The sequence below is a fragment of the Pollicipes pollicipes genome, unplaced genomic scaffold (assembly GCF_011947565.3).
Source record: "Pollicipes pollicipes isolate AB1234 unplaced genomic scaffold, Ppol_2.1 Scaffold_4881;HRSCAF=5763_pilon_pilon_pilon, whole genome shotgun sequence".
Classification (NCBI taxonomy): domain Eukaryota; kingdom Metazoa; phylum Arthropoda; class Thecostraca; order Pollicipedomorpha; family Pollicipedidae; genus Pollicipes; species Pollicipes pollicipes.
In genome coordinates this window covers 27,775,991-27,786,813 of record NW_023596576.1, presented here as the reverse complement: position 1 = coordinate 27,786,813, position 10,823 = coordinate 27,775,991, and positions in this window count along the sequence as shown.

Here is a 10,823-nt window from a genome sequence, read left to right as displayed (position 1 = left end):
AGGATGGTGCCAAAATTCAACCCTGGACTCGTTGCGTCGAAGTCAATTAAGGCGGGGATGTGTAGCTAATCACCCAGTGAAAATAGTTGTATCGTAACACGCTGACAATTATGTTTTCGATTGCAGGCGTCGTAAAAGTGGAACCAATTGTAAGCTCTAACCATATTGATCCGTAATGCGGTGCAAAAATAGCTGTAACCCTTCACGTTATCACCAACATTGTATTCACTGTAATGAAATTGTAATTATTTCGACGCAATCGAATCGTTTCATTGCTAACACTTTGCTTGTCACAACATTTTTTAAGTTAAAACCACGCCATTGGAAGACATGACATGAGGTTGACGCGCAGCAAGCGAGGGTCACCTGACTTTGAACATAGGGTCCTTTCTTTCCTCCCACCGCTCAAATGTGTTCGTTGCGGAAATGTTCCGTTCTGCAGAGGTGCTATTTCGCGCATGGTGTGGCATATCAGCCCTTGTTCTTCATAACGGCCCGGGCAATGACAAATCATTTGATGAATACGCCTACTCTGCTTACATTTTGGTTAGGTGTATTATGAGTACGGCGTGAACATTACTGATGCGAATAGTTACTAACAAAAAGTGGGATCAACACAGGATTTGTCAAGAGGCGGGGATCATTAACATTCCCTGCTAGGATGGGATCCCTCCAAGTCGTGCGAAAACCCCAAAACAAATTTTGTGACGATGAAATTCATACGATCAAGTTATATGCCATTCATGTCATTGCTATGCATCTGGAACACACGCAAGTCCTTGAAAGCCAAAAATGGCCTGAGAACTGTGATCAGTTTCATGAGTCAACAATCACCGCGGTGATCATAAAAAAAGTTCAAAAAGAGATGATAGCGTCGCGTTCGTGATCCCTCCATGGAATCCATCTCTGGTATAAAGTGACCACGGTCACTGTATGGATGCTTATGCAATATATATATATATATATATATATATATATATATATATATATATATATATCAGCCCAATATTTTTTGCCCCATAAAAGCCTTGTGTTGTTTTTGAGCAGCGCTTTCGTTTCGCGGATCGGGCTCACCAGAAGTTTCGAGCGTCTAGCGTCATCGTTTCAACGAAGAGAAAACATTACAGGCCTTGCTGTTCAAGCTCAGTCAGTGCAAGGCATCGTAACCACTGGCCATTGTTCACTAGAGCGTTGGCTTACGTGTTCAGTGGCGCCTTTTCAAAGGCCGCACCGCCACACAGCCCGTGTACTGTGCTGCATTGCTGGTGCAAATGTGGAAGAGCCAGCTTACCGACTTCACGTGGCGTGCAGAGCCCTTATTGAAGTCAGAACTGCGCAGAAATAGTCCAGACTAAAGGTTCAGCCGCTGCCAAATTACACCATCCGCATCAAGAGCAGGGATCATCGACGGACCTCTCGCTGTATTGTAGTTATTTCAGGTTTATGTCAAGCGTTTCAGAGGATGAGCGTCAGCCATGTAGCGTTGAATGGAATGAGCGCACTCACAAACCCGTTCTGCATCTGCGAAGTTTTTCTAAAGATTCCACTGATAATCGAGACGCTGCAGCTTATAACAAGCATAACTGAAAACATGTTTGTTTCCGGTACTCAATCGCTCAGGGGCTGTATGTAGTTCTCAAACTGCCGGCCCAGCTTCCCTCACGCTGCCACACGAGCGCTGGCCTGGACCGCCTGGTAAGACCGACACCGCACTGCGCCCCGTCCGGGTCGCGCCGAGGTCAACGTGCCACTGTCAGCTACCGGCTAAAAGCCTGCACTCAAAGCCGAGTGTGATGGAACATTTGCAGGCAGCCGTATCGGTTCTGCACGGACGTTCATTTCCGTGGCACGTAATGAACCGTCGTGGCTCAAATTACCCGAGCCGAAGTGTGCCGCCCCTGACGGCGCGTGCCTCGGGGGACGAGCGCGGCTGTCGTCGGCTGTCGGTGGCGACATCATGCAGTGACACACGGGCGCCGGGCCTGTCACAGCCACGCGCCCTCCCGGCCCGGGTCGGCGCCCAGCAGCTGAGGTTTAACTTTGATGGTGGCTGGCGCTCGGGCTACTGAGAGCCGCTGGGTGATCGGCTGTCCGGTGGCCGCGTACGAGGGGTGTCTGGCGGGGATCATATGACATGTGTTGACGGTACCGCTACTGTGAATGACCGACGGCTGCCGGGCGCTGCCAGAAGAGGCCCTCCTATGCTGTTGCGTTTTTTGCAACGCCTGACGTCATGTCTTAAGGTCGGATTAATTGATCAACGTGGGTTACGTGGTCAGTAACCGCACACACATGGCTTAGCATAAGCTTGGCATCAAACGTTTTTTTATCAGACAGTGTATTCCGGTCCAAGGTGGTCCACCCATGCGGGCGCATGTTTGCTCTCTCTGGAATCCCGCCTCGCCCTCTTCGCACACATCCTTGCAAGAGCTGCCTCGCCCCGCTCTCCCTGTACGGTCCAGCGGTAGCTCAAAGGCCCGAGGGCGCGGGTGTCAGCTGACAATGACCGGCGGGTCGTGTCAGGGCTCTCCTGTCGAGTTGCCACGGATCAGCCGCGTGCCGACCAGCGACCTGCGGTGCCTGAGGCGTCACACTTCGAGCGGAGGCCTCCGTGACGTCCTCAGGCGCTGCTCCGCAGGCCGGCCGCCGGGCGGGCGGGCGGGCGCAGCCCTGACCCGCCGTCGGACGCCGCCACGCCGCGCCGCGAGCCGCACCTGCTCAGATGAGGCGCAGTCCTGGACTCTGGACATCCAGAGCTATCTAGTGACGCGTTACCAGGGCGCTTGCCGACACGTCCTGGCCACCACTGTCTTTCAGAGCGTCTGGATCGTGTGACATTTGACGTTTCAGCGATGGCGCTGCTGGAGCGGGTAATGCCGGTGCTCACGAGGCAGCATGCACGAATCCGGCGTCTTGGCCTGGATAGGTACGCTTGGAGGGCAGTCCGCATGTGTTGGGGCGTTGCACCGAATGTGCAAAATACTTGCTTTGACATTCGATATTGACTCGGATTACCTTGAGCCGCACTGCTCGAGCCGTATATGTTTTGGTGGCGTTTGCCACAGCATGGTGGTGCGAGGACCGAATCGGCAGAGGAGTATACAATTAGTTGAGTAATCCCGTAACAGGAATCGATATCCAACTGTCTTCTCTTGTAGTGTCGGGCCTGCCGTGCCAGGTTTTCGTTTCTAGAACTTGATTCATTATTACGTAATATATCTAGATACGCATCTAACTCAGGCACGCAATGCATTTTCTGACATGTTCGCATTCCGCATTCCATTTGACATTAGCTACCACCCAAAGACCACAAACCAAATCCAGAGTTGTCCCATAGCAGCAAAGTGGTTTTCCTCTGAACAGCCGCCGTGGCCGCGGCCCTTTGTTGGCAGTGACCGTGGTACCGCGCCGAACGGAGCGCCATCTGTCACGCACCCATCGTGAGGTCAAACCATGACCGACGGATTCGTGAGGTCAAATCATGATCGACGGGTCCTATCGTGGGGTCGGACCGTGACGGACGGGTCCTATCGTGAGGTCAGACCATGACCGACGGATTCGTGAGGTCAAATCATGACCGACGGGTCCAATCGTGGGGTCGGACCGTGACCGACGGGTCCTATCGTGAGGTCAGACCATGACCGACGGGTCCTATCGTGGGGTCAGACCATGACCGACGGATTCGTAGGGTCAAATCATGACCGACGGGTCCTATCGTGCGGTCGGACCATGACCGACGGGTCCTATCGTGAGGTCAGACCATGACCGACGGATTCGTAAGGTCAAATCATGACGGGTGGGTCCTATCGTGGGGTCAGACCATGACCGAGGGGTCCTATCGTGAGGTCAGACCATGACCGACGGGTCCTATCGTGAGGCCAGACCATGACCGACGGATTCGTGAGGCCAAATCATGACCGACGGGTCCTATCGTGAGATCAGACCATGACCGAGGGGACCTATCGTGAGGTCAGACCATGACCGAGGTGTCTTATCGTAATGTCAGATCATGGCCGACTACTCCTGTTGTGAGCTGAGGACGTGACCGCGAGGTCCTGCCGCGAAGCCGTCTTCCTCCGACGATGGAACCGCGCCGCTCTTTGAAAGGGTCTTAACCCCTCTCCCCCCGCTACACACACGCAGCACACCGCCAGAACCCAGCTCCAAATGTCCCGGTCTCCCCAGTATTTTACCAAATTCTATGAATGCCGAAATCGATGACAAATTCGTCAGTGATGCTTAAAACAAAACATAAAAACCCTTCAATTGGGGAAACCTGGCCTCCAGCCCTCCCCCAACAAACAGACGAAGCGATTAAGAAGCGATGAACCAACTCTCACCCGTCTCCATAGTGCTACAACTGTCCTGAGTCTCAGTGCACGGATTTCCTCATCGTAACAAGACACGGGAACCTGCCGAAATAAGAGATGCAATGAAACGAGGCAGACTGCCTGAGCAAAATATATGTAAAAATATGTTCTCGTTTAGAATGTGTGTATTCTGTGAGCTTGCCTGAAGCCCAAAACAATGATCTCATTTCAAACGGACAAGAACAGATGAATTTGAACTCATGAATTCGGTATAAAAAACATTGCAACATCCATTTGCCACTGTCGTGTGTTCCTGCCATGCTTCTGAACATGGCAGATCTACCCATTAGCTAGCTGAATTTACATCGTTTATTTGCAATTTGCATCGTTTAGCATGCATCAGTTTATTGTGGTTGGCTGGAATACAATATATAATATTGTGTTGGTGTTGGCGGCCAACTTATTGATTGTGATGATATCTCACAGACTGTGCGGGAACCGGCATTGTATCGACATCGCTCCACTGTTCTCCACCCACGCCTCCACCGTTCCAAACCTGGTTTGATTCATTTGGACGTGGATGGAAACCTACCGTTTTTACAACAAAGCAACCAATGCCAATGAAAGCGCCCGCGTGCGCGTAAACAGTGAGCATACATCGATCAGACGCATCTGATAAGATTCTGGAAAACGCGTCGGGACACCATTACGTCCGAACAGGGCCCGCTCGATAGCGCTTACCTGCTGGCCGCCCACTGATACGGCCGCGATAGGGCCGCGCCGACCTGACCCGCCCAGCGCCCGAGCTGCCCACGCCGGGCAGGGGCGCGCGAGCGGCGCGGCGACCAGCCGCCAGCGCTGGCCGCGTCTCGGCGCCGTCTGCTGGACACGCGGCAGGCCGCCGCGGCTCCCCGCCGCCCCTCCACTCTTCATCGCCGGCCAGTTGCATCAAAGGAATAATTACTCGGCGCGTGCGTAAGTGGTCTGGTGGCGCACCACATGTAAATTGGTGGCAGTGTCTTTTCTCAGTCGAGTGTTCGGGGCGGCGCGGAGACGTGTGGCCGCCCTCTCGCCGCTGACCTGCGGTGGGGGAAGAACAGGGCGCCATAATGGCCAAGTGCTGACCGACTGGGTCGGACAATACCACGGACAGCTCCGTAAGAGACCGTTTTTATTTGATGACGGTTGTAAATATGCGACTGATCTGCATGCATGAGGGGTGCTGGAAGTGGTCGGCCCTGCCGGCACGGGGCCGCGACGGTGCGAGTCAACAGCGTCACGTGACGGTGGTAGGCGGTGCGTGACGAAGCCACACCCGACACGTGCCACGCACCGTCACTGTAACGCCCCCTCTGCTCGGAACAGATTGTTATCTTAAGAGCATGTGCGGTCGTAAAGCACGATATGGAACAGGAAATCCGATCGTGCCTTATGTTTCAGCCTTTTGTCGTCTTAGCTGACGTGCGAAGTGCTGAGGTTTGTCGTCCGTTCTGACATGCCAGCACCCAGCTGCCGTCAACACCTGATGCTGCTCTTGTGTGAAGGTCGGCAAGCAATCCCGTTTTTAACCTGCATCAAACGTAAGTGTGGTCCACCTGTTGGTAGCATTCTGGGTCCAGGGTGAATCTTTATTGGGATCAAGTATAAACCTAGTCAAATCATTTCTTCACAATGTTCCTGATTTCATATTAGCCACCTCGCCATTGCAGTGTGTTTTTGCGCCGGTGCCGTTTCCGAACGCGGGGCAGAGTCGTTCGGGTCAACACACATCACCACCCGGATTGGTTCCCAGCGAAAGGAAGGGGAAAGGAATGCGAGCTTTTACCCCGGACGCCCAGCGATGGAGCTACACGGCACCCTCGAGGATCACCAGCAGTGTTGGTGAACAAGTAAGGGTCGGTGTGCGCACAAACAAGCCAAGTGCCTTCCTTGGTGATAATGCAAATATATGACTATCCACAACGCATATTGTACCGAAACACCACAAAACAAGAAGTCAACGCGTATTACACGTCATACAATGACGCCTGGCTCTAATATAGCACATTGCCGTGTCAAGTACTGATGAAAACAATTGATTAGTGAGAATCGCTAGCTAAAACGGGCTGTAAAGTGAGTGGTTATACCTCCGGGTATATCATGGATGCAACCATTTATCTGAAGCTTCCGGTACATTTGTATATTCTAGAATTATCGAAGGATTCAAGGAACACTTCCAGTTGATGGCCAATTTTCACAAGACACCAGCAAAGTTAAAGCTGCAGCTCAAAATCGTCTCGCCCGTTTCCCGGCGTCTCGGCTCGACCGCGTGACACTGCCGGTGTGACGGACGCATGCCATCCTCAGCAGGATGTACCGCATCACTTCTGCGCGTGCGCGGCCTGTCGGCCCGACCGGCATCATATCGGGCAGGCACTCTGGTGCGCTCGGTGCCGGTGGCAACAGTGGGACCGACGTGCGGTATTTGTCAGATAGCCACGGCCACTCACTGCATCAGCGGGAGTGTGCCCGCGGGACCGCAGCAGCGGAAGGGGATGGGAAGATTGGCGGCGGCGAGGCTGCTCAAACGACGACACGGATGCTGTTGGTCGTTGTTTTTCTTTCAACACAATCTCCATTGTTTTTAACATTGCTTTGCTGGGTTGGTAACCTGTTCCTTTCCCTGCAGGTGTCCATGTTGTGCCCTCTCATGAAAATAGCTACTTTTTCTTTTCACTGCCGCCCGTCTCCCCGTAATCTCCCCTCTGCGATTGATTATCCGATTATTAGCTCCATTTATGGCTCTGTTTATGCATTATTCAGCTGTCTGATATCATCGCCAGTCTAACAAAATCATCGAGGCAGCCAGCCCCGCCCAAAGTTTTCACTTGGCGCGGAAACAGGCTGCCATAGATGTCAGCACCGTCAGATGTAGAGGCTGGTCGTGCTCAGTAGTCGGTCGTATGAGTCACATTTAGCTAAAATGGGATCGTTAAATTGACAGATTATCCGCCGATATGTTACACGTATTTTACTGCCGGAACGTTTAAAAACATTACGTTAGATGTAGTTGAATTTGACAACGGTGGCAGCCATGCCGCAGATGTCATCAGCGTGCTCCAGTCAACATATGCCAGTTTTACTCGGCTGACATGTGTGGACATCAGCCATGCAGTAGTCGTAATGTGAGTACTGAGCGCCGTAGACATCGTAAGCACCTGGCCGTCAAAATATATGTCAGGACTTCGCTGCGTTCTAGTTAAGCGGTATTTATTTTCATATACGCCGGGAGAAAATTACCTGTCTTAGATTCCAGAAGAAACTGACGTCTGTCACAATTTCGGGTAATTCCGACGCTCAGTAACAGCTAGCGATTGTCGCCTGGTTACAGACTGAAGCGTTCGTTCCATAACGCCATAGATTGTTCGCAGCCGTCATTTGTTGGTCGGTGGGCCCCAGCCTGTCGGCAGCGATTGTTCGTAACCAGCGGGGACACCCACCCTAAAGTTGCGACTCGAGCTCAATCACTGCACACTAAAGGGCTGTTTCCGGTGATAGTGTGGGCACTGCCCGCATCACTCCGGAAGCAAGCATTCGCTGTGATTTAGCTGATGCAGACGCTCAGCGTCCTCTAGAATCCGACCGTCAGCAGTTGCTGTGGGTGTTCCATAGTCTAATAGCAAGGTATTGTCATGTCGAACAGCCGTATTCGAGTAACGAAAAGTCCTTATTTAGCCACCACCCTCTAAATACAGCATTGTGGGGAAGCTTAGCAATATGCATGCATGCGTTTACAGCAGAAAAAGCATTACATGCAAGCGTCTACCGCAAGCAAGCAGTCTCCCACGAGGCCACCCAGAGTTCAGCTTCTGGAAAACCTTTCGTAGCCAATTTTTCGAAACAGATGTCCTTTCCAGCAACGCTGGCGGCCGTGGCCGGCCCGCCCGGGTCGTCTGTATGCCGCCAAGTTACGGCTCGAGCCCATGACGGGTCGGGCATAACTCGGATCGATGTACTCCCCACCTGACGCTGGACTCGATGATCGCAGACCCGCGGGCCGTTAATGCCGGGTCGGATCTCATCGAACCACTCGGGACGGGGGGGGGGGGGGGGGGGTGCAGGGGGGCGGGCGCCTGCTATTTCTGCGGCCGACCGCCGTTTACCCGGCCCGTCACTGTTTAAGCACGTGACTGGACGCGTCGGCACTGTTTGGACCTTGATCGCTCCGTTTGTTCGTGTTTGTATACAGGTGCGTGAAGCGCTTGCGAGTCGCCCGGACGTTCTGCTGAGGGAAGGTCGGCGGCTCGAGGCGTGAACTCGCAGCCCGTCTATCTAACCCACTGGCTCCTGCGGTTGCCATGGGCGACCGGGGTCGGATCTGCCGCCGAGAGAAAGTGTGGGTCAAGGTCGGGGCCCTCTTCTCGCCGTCGTTCGTCGTAACAATTGGTGGCAGATGCGTCCCAAGCAGCACAGAACGGACGCGCGTGACGAGCTTTCACTACCCCATACGACCATCTCACACGCTGATGACGGGCTGTCCAACTATGTATAGCTCCGTGTTTTTTAAAGCGCCTGTACGCTGCACTGCTCCAGCCTGCGTGCGGCCGGCGGGTCCGCCACAGCTGCGCCGGCCGCGGCCAACGTCTCAGACCGGGACCCGCCGTCAGTCCGAGCCGTGTCACGGCCGGCCGCCGGGCTGGCGGCTCGCCACAACACACCCCTGGCGACCTCGATGCGCCTCGATAAAAACACTCCGTCGCCGTATACGGGCATCTGGCCCAGTGACGTCAGTGCCGTGGGCGGCAGCGGCGGCGCGTCCGGCCGCAGCTGGTGGAATGTGCGACGACAGTGGCGCGTCACGATTCTGGGAGACGCTGCCGGGGCGCGCGCGGCTGGGAGGGCGGGTCTATATGTGTGGCGTGGCCTTTAGACCTGGTGGGCGGCCGGCTCGACGGCAGGCGTGCTGACCGCGTCCCATCTCGAGAAGGGCTCCATCTGAGCCAGCGATGCATCGAGATAGTCCGGTGGGGCGGACAATCCGAGGCTGCTCTGTCGCCGGCGCCCGCGTGACTCTGTGTACTCCGACTGCCAGGGCCATGTGCTCCGGACCGTGTGACGCTGCCGTGGCTCGCCGGAGACTAGCCCTCATACTGATGCTCGACCGCGGAGCCACCCGCGTCCACAGGCGCTGCGAATTCACCCGCTGGCGTGTTTTGCTGTTTGTCTACAGCATTTTTTCAGGCGTGGGGAGGGTGGCATGTGCTGACTGCGGCACACCTTTTGCACGCCCAGTGGCGGCAGGCCATCAGGGTTTGTAGACATCCGCCTGTTGTGGCCCGTAGTTGGGCCGGCAGGATGTGACAAACGCATGCTCGGTAGGTTTACACTGGCATTTAAGTGGAGCCACCCAACAAGGCTGAGCTTATTGACAATCTACATACCTACATCCGTCGCACTGGCACAAGGCCCGACGGAAGGCGCGCATGTGTGTGACGTCACTGTCCGGCCGGCATGTGACAGTATGTACGACATATCACACCGGTATGTTTGTTGGCGTAGTAAGAGGGGCACGTGGAGTGCCGTCCCAGATCTGGGCTGATGTAGTGCGCCACTGGCATGCCAGAGTGTTTGCCAGCAGGTCGTCCCGTGAGGCTTGGGAAGAGCGATGTGGCGACAGCATATCACACGCAGATGATAACATCACTATGCAGGTGACGTCAACACATCAGGCAATGGAGGCCGTTGCTCGTGAAAAGACACATCAATTGGAATTGAGTGCATTATATGTCATCCTTTCGTAAGTTTAGTACACAGGGGTGTTGAGCGTCAGTGCACAGGTGAACAGATGACAATGGAATGCAGGAGCGCTGGCCGACTGGGCATTACCGACACGGTGTGTGAGTGCGGAATACTTTCTGCCTTAGTGCGATTAACAGCCATGGTGCGTGGCGGCCACCGCAGGCAGAATGAAGAAAGGTGGCTGGGTGCTGCCGCGGTCCGTTCCCGTTACACTCGCCGGTCGGGCACTGTTGAGATCGCTCAATACATTGCAAATGTAACGCTCGCTTACACAAGGTGGCTGGGATAGCATAGCTGCCTACTCTGGCTGTCGAGATGTTACATCAGACATTAAAGCATCTCAAAATGTTCGTATTCATGTTTTTAGGGCAGGGCAGCACTTGTACTGAGTGGCAAGATGACATAGTGGAAGGCGCTGCATGCAGAAGTGAGCCACGCCAAGTACCATGCGTTTAAATGCATAACAAGTACCACACATGCAAACTTTAAAATGTGAATGTAATAATTGTGGCTGCAAATTCCATGGGGCAGTTGTAAAGCACCAAAGACTAGTGGCCGCAAATGCACAATTAAGCCAGTCAAATATGTGACCGCCGCGACACAGGCTTGGCCGGGCCGCACTGGGCTAGACCGCTGACGCTGCTAGAACCCTGGTTGGCTCCATCGACCTAGGGCCTCGGGCGTAACGAAGAAGTATGTTCTAATTCTGTCGGCTTCACATGTACGCATGCAAGC